Genomic DNA, 15,343 nt, shown 5'->3' on the forward strand with positions numbered 1-15,343 from the left:
TACCCAGGTCCTGTGACTATTTTGGGTGATACCCCATTTTTCTAATGGCTCCTCTTAGCATATGCAATTCTGGATTTTTGTAGGTTGATATTTATACAACATGTATATTTTTTTCATAGCAGATGTGTATGCAATCTGTTTTTCAGCTTTTGTCTTACATTTCATTTTAGGGGTGGGCGGAATGATCCATTCCACCCATAGAATTGGCTGAGTTTTTGCCAAATTCCACCAATCGCTGTATGGCAGGATTTTTCTCCTGTGAGACTGCAGAATATGTGAGCTAACAGGCGCGAGGGATATTTTGCATCCCCTAGAGCTATTTTCTAGCATGGGCGGTCACCAGCGCTCACAAGCGGTCACAGTATATTTTCTACTCGAAAAGCAGCAAAATCAACTCAAATGGCCACGCACTCTTGCACAACGCATGGTACCATTCATGCTTATTTTAACACTGCTCTAGCTATCGGCACTAAATTGTAGCGCAAGCAGCGCGCGCTGCATATTTTACGCCCATTGGCAGAATTTTTTTGATTCTCGCAGAGTTTTATTGTATCTGTAAAATTCCGCCAAGTTAAACACTGAGTGCCGCCCACCCCTAATTTGTTTGAGTTCAGGTGCATTTTCTCTAAACAGGCGCTTGTCGTGGAACGCTGAGCTGTCGGACAACACACAACTAACCTACATGAAGTCCTACAGTGTTGCAGCGACGGCTCGTGGAGGGAGTTACGGTGGGGCAGGAGGGTGGGGAGGGGGAGGGGCAGGGCGGAGGTTGCTAAAAACCGGCATATGGATAATTGCAGGTAAGTAAACAATTTAATTAATAAAAACGAATTTCGTAGCTCACACTGCATTGCATTTTGCGATGCAAGGCGCACTACGAAATTCGTTTTATTAATTAAATTGTTTACTTACCTGCAATTATCCATATGCCGGTTTTTAGCAACCTCCGCCCTGCCCCTCCCCCTCCCCACCCTCCTGCCCCACCGTAACTCCCTCCACGAGCCGTCGCTGCAGTGTTGGAGTAACACAAATGAAAAAAGCTCAAAGAAAGAAAAATAAAGTCCTAATCCTTCTGTATCAAAGTACTCTTCAAACAGTGCGCCCATAGGGAAGAACTAAGGCCCAGATTTACTGTGATTTTGCGTCGGGATTGTGTTACTTTCGTGACCAACCCTAAGGTACAATCCTTTTTGGCATTAACTAAGCCACATAAAGCCACTTTGTGTGGTTTAGAAAATGCACAGTAACCCAAGGCAGCACATAGCATTGGGTAGGCGTTCCATTGGTGGAGCGTGTGTTTTCCCATGTTTCCACCCATGTATTTCGACGCAAACCCAGGTTTTCAAAGACTTGTAAACATGGATTTGTGCCATAATTGAGCAGGTACCCGAAAGAGGCGTACGAGGAGAAACGTCTTTATTTCTCCTTGTTACTTCCTCTTTTCTTGTCTGCGGCATCGTGCAGCATACACAGAAAGAGGATTATGCCTCTTAGCCTCAGAATGCTGCCAATAACGCAGGTGCCCTTGCTCTAAGGTGGAAGGGTACCTTCATTGGTGCTAGGCATCCCAAAGTGCACCAGCGGAAAGAGAGAGCATAAACACACCATATCTTTGTAAACATGGTGCATTTCTGCTCCCTCCCTTTCACGCATTGCAGGGGTGGTCCTAATTATGTGGCAGAGTGGACTAAAGTATTTGGAAGAAAAAGCTAATTCTGTGGCGTAATGCTGCACATGTTACTCCATTACTTAGGTCCTAATTACAAATTTGGCAGTCCACCGGCTGTATTAAAATATGGCGGTGAGGCCGCCACCGGACTGTCGGGAATCCCTTATCCTGCGGTGGAGGCGCGGTAGTGTTAGGCTGCAAAAAAAGCATATTACGAGTTTCCTCACTGCAACCCTTTTTTATGGCTGTGAGCCCGCTATGAAAAGGGTGGTGGTGAGGATACCTCGGGCCCTACAGCACCCTCTGTTGCCTCAGTGCATGAGAGTGCATGCATGGGGCACATGGTGTGCCCCCCAGTCTGTATGCACCCCCCTGTTTCTGCATGGAATGAAATGCACAACATTGCACATTTCAGTCAGCGTAGGAACGTGCTGGCGGCGCTCCCACAGCGGTGCCTTTCCAAGACTCTTCTATGAACCTTAGATAGGCACCGCCGTGGGACCGCCTCCGCATGACTGCCCGCCTTGTATTCACGTAGAAATACAGTGGGCGGGCTGACTACGGGTTTGGCGGTGTGGCGGTGTGGCGACCCGCTGCAGCACCGCCAAACTGGTAATCAGGACCTGAGTCATTTTATCCATGTTAACACTGTCTTGAAAAAAGTTTTACCCTATGAGCAGAGATTTAATATCCAAACACAGCAATAAGCAACATATAGGCGACCATTCAACCTTTGCAGAGTAACTCCCACTCACTGCAACACGTATTGCTGCATTTTTAGTTACATTTAATCCATTTGAGATAGAAACTATTTTTTTAAATTAATATCTGCAGATCATTCAGCAGATGGTGGATTATGTGGCATATGCAGCAATTGCACAATAACGTGGAAGACACGACATAAACACATAGGGGCAGATTTATGATAACTGGTGCATCCCCAGGGATGCGCCAGTTATCGTGCGCTGCAGCTACGCCACCCATGGTGCGCCGCATTTACAATACGGCGCACCATGGCGCAAAATCGGCACAGATGCGTCGCGCATCTGTGCCGTAAAAGTGGCGCATTGCTGGAGTTGCGTCGCAAGCGCGACGCAGCTCCAGCAAGGCTCGGGGGTGCCCTATCTGACCAATGCTGCGTCAAGCCTTACGCCTGCTTCAAGCAGGCGCAGGGTTTTGACGCAGCATTGGCCTAAAAGTGACTGAGTGAAATCTTATAGATTTCACTCAGCCACTTTTGCGAGGCGCACCTGCCCCGGAACGCCCACCCTGCGCCGGTACGCCCACAAGCGGCGCAGGGCTTTACAACGTGACGCATCTGCCTAGATGCGTCACGTTGTAAATCGGTCGTAGGGATGCGCCACGTTTACGCCACAGTTGCGTGACGCAAACGTGGCGCATTCACAACATAAATCTGCCCCATAATTCCAATGGTCTTTCCTACACGAAACTGAAAATTAAAACCCACTCCAGTATCTAAACGGCCAGCATGAGGTTCGCTGGTCCGTGATGATGTGGGGCTGGTAGAAAATGTACTGTGCTGGTAAGAAGGGTTTAAACCGTGGACGGCAGGGGATGTAAAGAGAGAGTGAAAACGAATGAGAGAGAGGAAGAGACAGAGGAGAAGAAGGAGAGACGCAGAGAGAAGGAAGCTGGAGAAAGAGAGAGCAGAGAGATGGACGAAAAGGAGAAAGGGGGAAGAAAAGAGATAGAGCGCGTGTGTGAGTGTATGTGTGAGAGAGAAAGAAGTTAAAGCTCAGCAGCTGAGACACATAACGTTGATTTAAGGCGCTCATAAAGGCAGACGGACGCCTTTCGAACCCCCTAAAAGGAAAGCGGGGTGCAATTCCCTCAGCCCCGGCCCCAGGGACGGTCACGGGCTGACATTCTTAGCCCAACGCCCTGGAGCAATCCACAGGCGCGTGGTAGGAGTCCTTTCTCTGTCCCTGCGGTTCCAGAGACGGACTCACAGCCGGTCCCTCGGCCCCCTCTCGGTGCCTGGTGTCCCCCCGGTGGGGGTCTGCGAGCTGGCATTCCAGCGGGTCTAGACATCCCAGCGCTCGCCCTCGGACATTCCCAGGACAGGGGTAATTTAAAAAATTGTTGTGCAGAGCCCGGGCCTCGCAGACCCGGGGAGCCGATACCGGGGCTCGGCTCAGTGACCCTGTCTGAGCTTCAAACAGACAGTAGCGGCTCCCTCGGTTCAGCGCCGGGTCAGGAACCGAGACCCCGCCTGACCCGCGCGAGCTTTGAAATTGTTCTGTGAGAGGACAGAATGCCAGGAGAGACACCACTGCAGGCGTTTTCCAGGCGCGCTGGCGGTGCGCCTACTGTACTCCTGCGCCGGGGCAGGTTCAGGCGAACGCATTCCAGCTTCTAGGCTTTTGTGTTCTAGTGTCTTTCTCCATGTTGTGCAGCTTAGTTTAATTCTTCTCACAGCATGTATGTGTCAGTTAAGCATCTGCTGCGTGAGTGATTGGTACAGCGTGAAAATAAAGGAAACAGAAGAGAAGAAGATTGTCAGAGAGAAATATGGAAAATAGCAAAATGAAGCAATAGAAAGAACGGACGAACTCGGAAAAAGTAACGGAGCCACAGAAATAAAGCAAGGAAGAGAAAACAGTAGAGACAGTTAAACGAATGAAAGAAAAAGGCGAGAATAAAGAAAGATAAAGGAATAGAAGATAAAAAAGAAATAGTTTACAAGAAATAAAGAAGAAATGAAAGATGGAAGGAAAGAAAAAGCGAAAAGAAAGGCAAAAAACCGTGAAAGACAGGAAAAGCAAAAAAAAGAGAAATAAAAAAGAATTAATTAGTAAAGAAAGTAATAAGAAAAAAGAAAAAAGAAAGAGAAAAAGGAATAAGAAAAGAAAATGAAATCAAAGAAAGACATACAAACCAAAAAGGAAAAGAAAATAAAGACAAGAAGAAAGAAGGCTTATGAGGATGAAGGAAAGAAAAAAAAGAAAAGAAAGCAACATGACAAATTATTAAAAAAAAGAAAGAAACATGCAAAGGAAAAAGAAAGAAACAAAAGCAGTGCTTTCAATTGAATTTTTTAGACACCTCAAAATTTAAACTAACAGATCAGGCTCACAAACAAAAGTAAAAGTGGAAGGGAACCGAAGAGGGGATGTCAGGGTAGTCTTGTGCACAAGGGAAGTTGTTCCTCGTGGACAGCTTCTGTCGTATGAATAGATAGCGACTGCTGTCAGCATCTGGCAGACTGTCAGGGGGTTGCAACTGGAGGAGTCATCACAAAGCATTAATAGACTCCCTTGCAAATCACAAGGTATCTTGGACACCGACTTTACCCTGTAACTCTCAAGGAGGAAACACAGCGTAGGCGCAGCAGGTTGCAAAGCCACTTGCGCCTTGCTGTGTCGCTGTAGTATACTATAAACTGGGTTTTCTTAATTGCATAGCCGGACATTTGTGCAACACTCTCTGTAATGACAAAATCCATCCTATGTTTGGCCCAAGATGTCAAAGACTGTGTAGGTCCCATTGCTATGTGACTCAGCGAGCATCAGAATAAAAGAATGTGGTGCAATGTGCACCGATGCCGCGCCCCCCGCCCTCCTTCAGCCGCTGTACTTCAGTACCTCTTGAATCCGAGGCTCACACTAGGGGCGTGCTCAGTCACCAAAAGTGTGTGGGATCCTAGGATGTGCGGCCTACTACCACATAAAACTCTGGGGCCTCATTTATGAAAAGTGACGCATCGCTGCGTGAAAACAGCGATGCGCCACTTTTCACTGCACCCTCCATGCGACACCAATGATGCATCGTATTTACAGTATGACGCATCATGGCGCAAGGAGTTACAGATACGTCAGTATTTCTGGCGTAACTGTATGGCACAAAAGTGACGCATTGCTGGAGTGTGTCACAAAAGTGACGCAACTCCAGCAATGTGTCCTTTCACATGGTGGCGAATGTTAGCCTGTGGCTTTACCTCTGAGAGTCCACTGCCCGGTCAGTGCCGGCAGGCACACACTTAAAACATGCACGAGAGTCACAAGGGTGGTTGCACCGTTTCAGAATACTGGCAAGGAAAAACTGAGCTAGATATGTACTCCTCTATATGCAAAATATTTGGAAATACCAGTGACACTTGGTTTCAGAGTACTCACAAGGAAAAGGTAAGGGAAGTATGCATCTGTATCCAAAATGCTTGTGAATTATCAGTGGCACTTGGTTTCAGAGTACTCACAAGGAAAAGCACAGCAGGATATGTACTTGCATACAAAATGCTTGTGAGATACTAATAAAAAAAAACAAGAATTAAAGAAAACTTAAGAGAGCACCAGTGCAGGAAATATGTGACTCAAACTCAGCTATGGGTAAACCAATCACCGGGGACACCGTCTCAGGACGCCTGTCTAATAAAGACGTTGCACAACTGTAGAGCCTACCACTTCTGGAGCAACACGTTTCCAGATTGGCATCAGACGTGTATTCCTTGAAAACGCTTTAGTTATTTATCTTTGCACTTTAGACAGTCTTGTGTCTGTGGAGGGTTGATATGAATGTTACCCATGATGCTTTGCACGCCACTCAGCTGCCACCATAGCAGTGTTAACTCTTATTGATCTATTTTAATTCTACTGTGTGTATCTATTATGGTTTTAATTATTCGATTAATAGTTATTTTTGTCTGACTGGCTTTAATTTCTCATTTCGACAACATATATATATTTTTTTAACTATGTGTGCTAAGCTATATTTTTGAAAATAGTTTTCATGAAGTTTTTTGAGGTTTTGTATGGAGGCGTGCACATATCAGTGATTCTTTTGTGTGGTTGGTTAAACAGGAGTCCCTATTAATTCTTGAAAAAGTTTCATTCCTATAAACCAAAAAGGCAAATGTTAGCCTTGTTAGCCAAGCAGCTCATGAGGTGTTTCCCATTCTATTCTGCTTTCTGTTGAAATTCGTAGAATAGCTGTTCCCCACGCACGTCTGCCCCCACTTTTATGTTTCTCAGATTTTATATTGTTATCATTGAATTGCTGAAATAATTAGGGGCGTGTAAAACATTTTGTTTACATTTGTGAAGCTCTAAATGTTTCGCTCATCACTAAGTCTGCACATTTTCTGGTTTTATTTAACCTGTGCAACTTTTTTCACAGCACAGCATGGTCAGTTTTACTCTAATGAGAACAGCTTGTAACTACAAGTTTACCTTCCTTTCTAAGTGCAATGGAACAGCACAGGAAAATGAACAATATTTGTTTTCTGTGAACTGTGACTTCTGCAGAGCCGTAGTCATTATTTTCGTGCGTGTATCGCAAAGCAAACACTTTTGCATTCTTTGCAAAGCTGCATGTTTTCAAACGACCTTTGTATAAGTTTCCACATCTAATTCCTACATTACTGCACATCGTTTAATTTCAAGCCTTTCTGGGTGAAAATCCTGTTGTTGGAGCAGGCAAACGAACAGAATGCGAGTCACTGTTGTTCGCGCAATTGTGTTTTTTGCATTTTTTTTGTGACAACGGGCCATATGTATCAACACATTTTCCCATACACACAGAATGGGTAAAACCCTTTGATACATCTGGCCCAAAATGTGTTACTACATCCCAAATTCAAGGACGCTTTCCATTCTAAAATACAGCACTAAATTCCATTTTTTTATTTTGCAGATTTTAGCGTCATTTTTTTGAAATTTTACGAATTTACACGAATTTTGCAAAACCGCAGTGAATACCAAACATTTCCCATAAAGTGGCTATTTTCCCCTCATTACTGACATTGTACAGACAAGCATACAAATGGGCACAAGGACATATTCCATGCTGATATGTCGTGCTATTTTGCATTTCACATAATTTTTACCAAATGTTGCAAAAGCAAATTGTATGAATTTTGCACAGCGCTAGCTTCTACTTAAACAGAAAACATGCACATCAATACCAGAACGCAGACATATGAACAACCTTAGAGTATTGGATGACATCTATTTGGTTATGAACACATAGCCTCGAAGGGGCAGGGTAGGCAGCAGGGGTTGTTTGGGTGCCCTCTCCAATGATATCCGCTTGACAAATGGCTCAGGTATGAGAATATTGCAGGGTAATGGAGAGAAAGTAAGGCGCAGGACCTGCTGACCTTCAGAAAACTCCTCAAAACCTGGCTTTTCGAGCAGTAGCAGCATTCCCCAACCCAGCGCCTTGAGACCCTCATGGGTGAGTAGTGCGCTTTACAAATGATATGATTGATTGATATGATTGATTGCAGGCGAGTGCGTTATTCCTGCACGGAGCATGCTTTCTTGGCTGTCGTGTAGTGCTGCGATACAGATGTGACACAATGGTTTGCAGTAGATTTGTAGCAGCCAATTTACCAACCATGTCATTCCACAATCCCAGGAAATATTTCTGGCATCTCTACCTTGACAAACCCCCCTTTTCAGTTGTGTGTGCTTGTACCTGCAGGTCCGCGTGATCTTGAAGAGTGTGCATAAGGGATTCAGCATTGTGAGACTTATACCAAGTCACATCCAGTAAATCAGTCATTTTTACAGCACTATCAGCAGAAGGATCTCTCTTTGGCACTTCAGCTTGGGCAAAGGGATGGGAGGCCCACTTAACGTGGCAACTGGAGGGCATCAAGCAACCCATTCGCTTATGACCTATTTTTGTTTGGCTTCCCTGCAGATGTGAGGTACCATCTCAGCATCCAGAGCAACCCATCATCACGGGCCACTATAAACCCCTAGTACCTGTAAAAGTGGTCTTCATTTTATGAATGGCTAGAATGGAGGCATAAGTAAGAGCAATCAATTCAGCTACTTGGGCTGAACACACTATTGGGGAAATTGACTCTCAACAATTTCATGCCAGGCAGGTGCAACAGCACAACCAGCAACCTCTGTCCTTTTATAATTTCTGACTCATAAACGATCTGCGTAATATACAAGCTCATGTGTGGGTAGAGTTGTATCAGTGAGATAACTTAGGCCTTTCTGAATGGGCACTGATAAGAATGCAGTCGTGCAGTTTCCCATTGAGGGAAGTTGGAAACAATGAGGGTTGGTGCGGACATAGCGGAACATCAGTATTTCATGCGTAGATCATCTGGGCATGGAGAAGTGTCTAGCAGTTGACAACAGTGCAGCCACTCCATGGCATATGGTGAAGGCAGCTGCCGCCCCTGCAGTTAAGAGCGGTGTGGCTGGGTGGGGGTTGTGGGGGGGTTGTGCATTTCATTTTTCCTTCTCATCATCCGTCGAAATCCTCCCCAACTCGGCCTCACCGCTCTTACCTGCATGGGCCGCGGCTGGCTGAAGGGTGTGCCAAGTATACAAAAAAGTGCTGGATGGAATGATTGAATGAATCTCAGCCAATGATAATTACTCCGGGCCACTTCCCAATCCATCATTATTTTGCGCACCATGTCACGTCAGTTTGGACCACGCCATTTGCAAATCAGTCTTGGTCCTGCTTCATTGGGAACAGTCCAGCCCGAACTGTCAGGCCAGATCCTCCCTAAACTGTAATCCAAAGAACCCAGGACCGATTTCACCCTAGTTAGGGCTTATCAGCCAGATATAGCTTGATTTTGGGGACATTATTACTCCGGTGGCATCTCAGTCCATCGTTATTTTTCACACCACCTTAGTTTGGACAAAGCCATATGCAAATGAGTCTCGACCATGCTCCAATGGGAACAGTACAGTCCGAACTGCCAGGTCAGGACCTCCCTAAACCGGAATACAAGGAACCGAGGACCAGTTTCACTGTAGTTAGGGCTCATCAGCCTGGTATCGATTGATTCCAGTGACATGGTGTACAAGGGACCCATGTCTGGGCATGTCTGCTCCACTTTGGGTGACACACTAACGTATACAAAAAGTGAGGGATCGAAGGTTTGAATTAATGTCAGCCAATGGTAATTACTCGGGCCGCATCCTAATCCATCGTTATTTTGCACACCATGTCATTTCAGTTTGGACCCAGCCAAATGCAAATCAGTCTCGACCTTAAGCCAATGGGAAAAATCCGGCCCAAACTGCCATGCCAGGCCCTCCTTGAATCAGAATACAATCAACCCAGCACCAGTTTCGCCTTAGTTAAGAATCATCATCGAAGTTGAAATTCTATTTAGAGCAATTGCCATTGATTAGACTTATTGCAAGCATCCTCCTATCACCTTTTGTATGTTTGATGTTCTTGCCTAAGTGGCCAGGGGTATGCCCAGATGTGGATCCCTAACTCACTGTGTCGTTGGAACCATACACAACTGACTGACGAGTCCTCAATCAGTGTGAAACCAGTCTTTGGGGGCTTGTGTTCTTGTTCAGAGAGTTGCTGGCTTGGAACTTCGGACCGGACTGTTCCTATTGGAGCAGGGTAAAGACTGATTTGCCTATTGATGTTTGAAGGGTGTTCCAAGACCAATGTTTTCAAACACTTTGACAAGGCGTGTGTCATCCATAAGACTGAAAACTCAGGGCGGCAGGGCTGCTGAAACAGCATCAAAAGCAGAGGAAACATAAGCAATCACTTTCTTCTTTGCTGGCCATTTTGGGGAGCCAGTGTGTCTGTGTCATAGGCAGCCGTTTTGTTGCTGTTCCCCATGCCTCCTTCTTTGCTGGCCATGCGCTGAAAGTGATTTTGTTGTGCCAGTGGTGAGTGTGTGTGTCATAGGCAATGTTCTCTCTAATTATTTTTCTCCATGTGCAGTAGCAGAATGTTTGTGAGTGTGCTTTATTCATCTGCATGCAGAATCATGGACCTAAGAATAGAATATGCGTATGGCCCCCAATAATGACAACATCTGAGAATGCTTTAACCACTTCAGTGCTGATGACGAGCCCAGGCTCGTCATGCAGCATGGTGCTCGTGTGCTGGTGACGAGCCTGGGCTCGTCATGAGCCGTGGAATGCTCACACGCGGGGATAATTCCCTCGCTGTGCTGAGCGTTCCATTGCGCGGGCGGGCTCATGACGAGCCCAGGCTCGTCACCAGCACACGAGCACCGTGCTGCATGACAAGCCTGGGCTCGTCATCAGCACCGATGCGGCGTGCGCGGCCCCCCACCCCCTCCCCCGCGCCACGGGGGAATTAGCTCCGCGGCGAAGGGGTTAATAAAGTAAAACAACATGATAAGATTTTAAATCAGATATATGTTTGGTTTTGCTTTTTATTATTACTAGTCTTTAAATTAAATTTCAATTATTGGTTGAAACTACATAGAATGTTACAGTGAGTTTGTTCTCCTTGGAATTGAGATATCTGTAACCAAATACTACCTAAAGCACACAGCAACAGTACTCTTTGGTCAACGTAAGCTGTTTAAAGAGAACTTTATAGGAACTTTCGGGGTTCCTGTACATGGAGTTTTGGGGAAAATGAGGGGCAAATTTAGAAGTACATTTAGTCAGTACAAGTGGTGAAAACTGAATGGCACGTTAATATATTTTTACAGTGGGAGTTCACATTGCTTCTGAGACTCTTTGTGAAATATGAATTGTGCCTGTAGCTAGATACATTGCTCTTATATAGCGACACTGCAAACTTACAGGGGAGCAAACTCAGTGAAGCAAGGGATGCACATTGGGATTTAGGCCAGACTGTCAGCACAGGATCACGGTAGGGGGAATTATAAATGTAGAACTTGCGATGACTGTGCTCATGGTGAGAGCACTAGCTTCAACTCCAATCACAGGACCTGACTTTAGCGATGCGAAAGTCCCCACCCGGAAGTGATTTAGGGGCATATTAGCAGGAAACTTCAGCTAAAACAGCGATAATGAGCTTGCTAATATGAGTTATAGAATTCCAATAGAAGCCCAGGTTAGATGTCCTGCACATCTAACCTGGGCTTCTATTGGAATTCTATAACGCATATTAGCAAGCCCATTATCGCCGTTTTAGCGGCAGTTTCCTGCCGCTAAAACGGCAATAATTTTAACAAGGTTCTTGCTAATATTCCCCTTAGTGCCACAGATTGGGTCCAGGCTCCTCTTCATGTTAGTATGCTCCCCTCCATCTGCCTCTGCATAGTGCACACCATCAGGATGCACAGGCTCAGCGCATAGCAATTGAAATGGAGAGAAGAGTCCATACACCTAGTGAAAAAATAACCCCCATCTCTTCAGCATATGACATACAGACAGATACAATCTTGGTTTCTAGAAAGGAAGAATATTTACTCTGAGAATTTACAATAGTAAAATAAAGGTTGCTGCGAGCATGGATAAAGCTTCGCAAAGTAAAGCAGTTGTTTAGTTAAAATAAAGTCATATTGGATCCAAAACATCTGAAGAGGCCTTGTATACTTTCTATAGCCACTTCTCTGCAGAGTTAGAACTCTTGAAATGACAAGACAAACACATTCTTGCATGAGCACCTTTTTGGAGGTTTTACTAGTAAGAAATTTGCAAGGAAAAAAGGTGGGCTATGAATATTGGCAAAGATTTTGAAGGATTATAAAATGTAGTTTGTGGAGTTATTTGACAATTGTATCTAAAGAAAAAGTTTAAAAATCAGAACTTATATGATTTACATACTATATGATTTGAATCCGTTTTTTCTCAATCTATTTTAATTAATCGGACTGCCTGTCTACCATCCCTCCATTTCCCTTTTTATCTATCTCTTGCCTTCCATTCGCTCTGTTTTTCACTTTCGCCCTCCTTGCCCCTATTAGGGGTGGGTGGTGAACTCTGCTCCGCCAGCGGAGTTTTAACACCTCCGTGCTCTGTTAGGAACATGGAGTTTGGGCAAAAACTCAGATTCTGCGTCATTGTGGAGTTTGCACCTGCTGCCCACCCCGTGGCGAGAGTTTAGGGTAGGGAGGACCAGGTCTTTCCTGGGTGTGGCATTCTCTGCCATGCCTGGGCTACTCTCCTCCTGTCCTGGTGTCCAGGCCGGACTGGGAACCACAACTGGCCCTGGTAAAGTGCTCGGCCGCCCCCCTCCACACTGGGGGATGGGAGGGGTTGTGGGTGCCGCCGAGCTCTTTGTCGGGCCGATTTCGGCCGATTTTGGTACAGGGCCGATTTTGCAGCTATGCTGCAAAATTGGCCGTGTAACAAAAACGGCCCCCAGGGGCCCAAAACCTCCCCCCACCCGTGCGGCACACCGGGGGATTGCCCGGTGCCCGCTATGGCCAGTCCGGCCCTGCTGGTGTTCTCAGTGCAAAAGCAAACCCCTTACGCTGTATGTCTTGGGAGGACTGCTCATGTGCTTGTAAGCATGCGCAGATCTCGCCACATGGGCCCTGGAGGTACACCAACTATTAATTAATTAATCTATTCAATTTTTGCTTCCCGCGCCTTGCATCCCAAATGGGGCCCATTGGTCCTGAAGAGACACAAGGCATTTTATATTAATGCATTCAATTTTTGCATGCCCCCTCCCTCGCCTCTCTTTGGGGTCTTATTGGCTCTGGTGGGATGCCAACAATTTATTTATTTATTTATTTGATTCTCAGCTCTCCCAAACCCTGCCTCCCATAGGGGCAAAATGGTCTCAAAAGGGACACCATATATTTTGATATTAATGTATTCGATTTCTGTAGTATAGTAATGATGATGATGGTTTTGACATGTTTAGCATTGACAAGAATTGCCAAGTCTCACTCCTTTCCTTCTTTTTTGCCTGCAGGTGTAGGAGACGACAATGACTAAGAAGTACAGAAGTCTGTGAATTAGCTGATACTGAAGTCCATAGGCTTCTCAGCTAAGAACTTCTGCTCATGGTGCTGATCCATACAAAAAGAAGTAAAAGAAGTATGTTGGGTCCTCATCTATTTTCCAGCAACAAAGAGTATCTGCTGCATCTGCCTCTGGGCAGGGAGATGCTAAGAGGAGGATCACCCTTGAGTAAGCAACGGCAGCGGCGCTGCCATCAGAACTGAAGCAGATGTCTTGAAGAGATGCAGTGTCTGTAATCATGGTGGGGAGCAGTGAGTCTCAAAATGATTTTTCCCAGCATCAACCTGGATCTTCTTCACAGTAAACTCAACAGCAACCACAGTCTGCTACACCTGATCTTTCTGAGGTAGGAGCAGAGCAGGATGTTGAGCTTGCTGCTGCGCAAGATGTTGTTGCGACTGATCTTCCATTGCCCACATTATCTTCACAATCTTCTGCAAGGATAAGAGAGAGTACTTCACCATCTTTTCCAAGCCCACCTTCCAATGATCTTGACATGGATTAGATACCGACATAGACCCGCCAGGAGAGACAAGGAAAACTGAAGGTTTCTGAAAGTCTTAGAAGTGAGGAAGATGATGAATCAGTGATTGTCCATGTGGTGAGTGCCACCAGGAAGTTAAGATCAGCTCTTTTCAACCTGCTCAGAGTTATGTAGTACCACTACCTGCTTGTATCTTTTCAAGAAACCAATGACCTGCTGGAACCATCACCACCCCTGTCACTGTTGCAGCCAGCCTTAGAGAAAGGCAGACACAGCCACCTCACTCCACCTCAAAACATTTTTCAGGCATTGGCTTAATAAGAAGGCTCTCTTTCCCAGTTTGAGACTTCTTCACACTTAGACCACATGAAAAAAACATTGCAGAATGCTCAATTTCTTATAAACCAGTGTGTTTTGATAAGTCAGATGGACATTATGGTGCCGGGGGCCAACAAGACAATTTGTAAAATCAGCATGCAATCCTGTGGTAAGACACGTCAGAAAGATAACTGATGGGAGAGAGAGGAAAAGATGTTGGATGGTAGAAAGAGGTGGTGGGGAGGAAGAAGAGTTCTTCATGCAAATCAGTCTTTTCACTGTTGCCCATAGTATGCAGTCAACAGCCACAGGAACCTCGGCATGCCACAAAGAAAAGAGAGATTCAATCATTCCAGAGCATTCAATGCAATTACCTACTATCCATAGATCAGTTGTGAAGGTATGCTCACAATGAAAACTGTCATAACAACCCACTATCTAATTTCCGTTCAGCAAAGCATTGTTGTACCACTAACCTCATGAAAATGTGCATTTATACAATGGAAAGTACGCCAAAATGTTAGCAATTGACCTCTTGCCTTTTCTTTGGTGGAAGAAGAGGGGTTTCTGGAATTTTTAGAGACCCTCTGTCCAAAATAGAAGGTTCCAATATAGACGTACCTTTCCATTGTTGCTGTGCTACACCATCAAGTACATCACTGGACAGTATGTCTCCTTCAAAAATGTTAAGGAAAGGTTAGCTCATGTTCTCACCATTGAGGGTGATTGTTTCAAGCCTTTCAACATTATCCAACAGATACAATGTTCTCCATGGAGAAATCATATGAAACTGCCGGCAACTTGGAAACAATTTAATACCAAAGTTTAGAAATGGTTTCAACTCAGAGGTCTCAGCATTGGATTTGTTGACATTGATAATGGTAGTGTTACTGTCAAAGCCATGGATGACAGAGGGTATACAGAGTCATTTGTTTAGTCCATTGCATCAACCTTATTGTGCAGGACTTCCTCAAAAAAGAAGCAGTGATTGACAACATACTGGTTGCCTGTTATCTAATTAGTACCGTTTGCAGTCATTGATTGAAAGCTTAGAAGCAATTGTCAATCACAGTTCCTTTTTTAAGCCCTCATACAGGAGGTGACAACCAATTGGAATTTTACCTTCTACATGCTGCAACACCTGTTTGAGCAGTTCAGGTCTATCAATAAACACCTAGTACAAAGGAGAAGGGATGCAACCTC

Source organism: Lissotriton vulgaris, chromosome 5 (assembly GCF_964263255.1).
Source record: "Lissotriton vulgaris chromosome 5, aLisVul1.2, whole genome shotgun sequence".
Classification (NCBI taxonomy): domain Eukaryota; kingdom Metazoa; phylum Chordata; class Amphibia; order Caudata; family Salamandridae; genus Lissotriton; species Lissotriton vulgaris.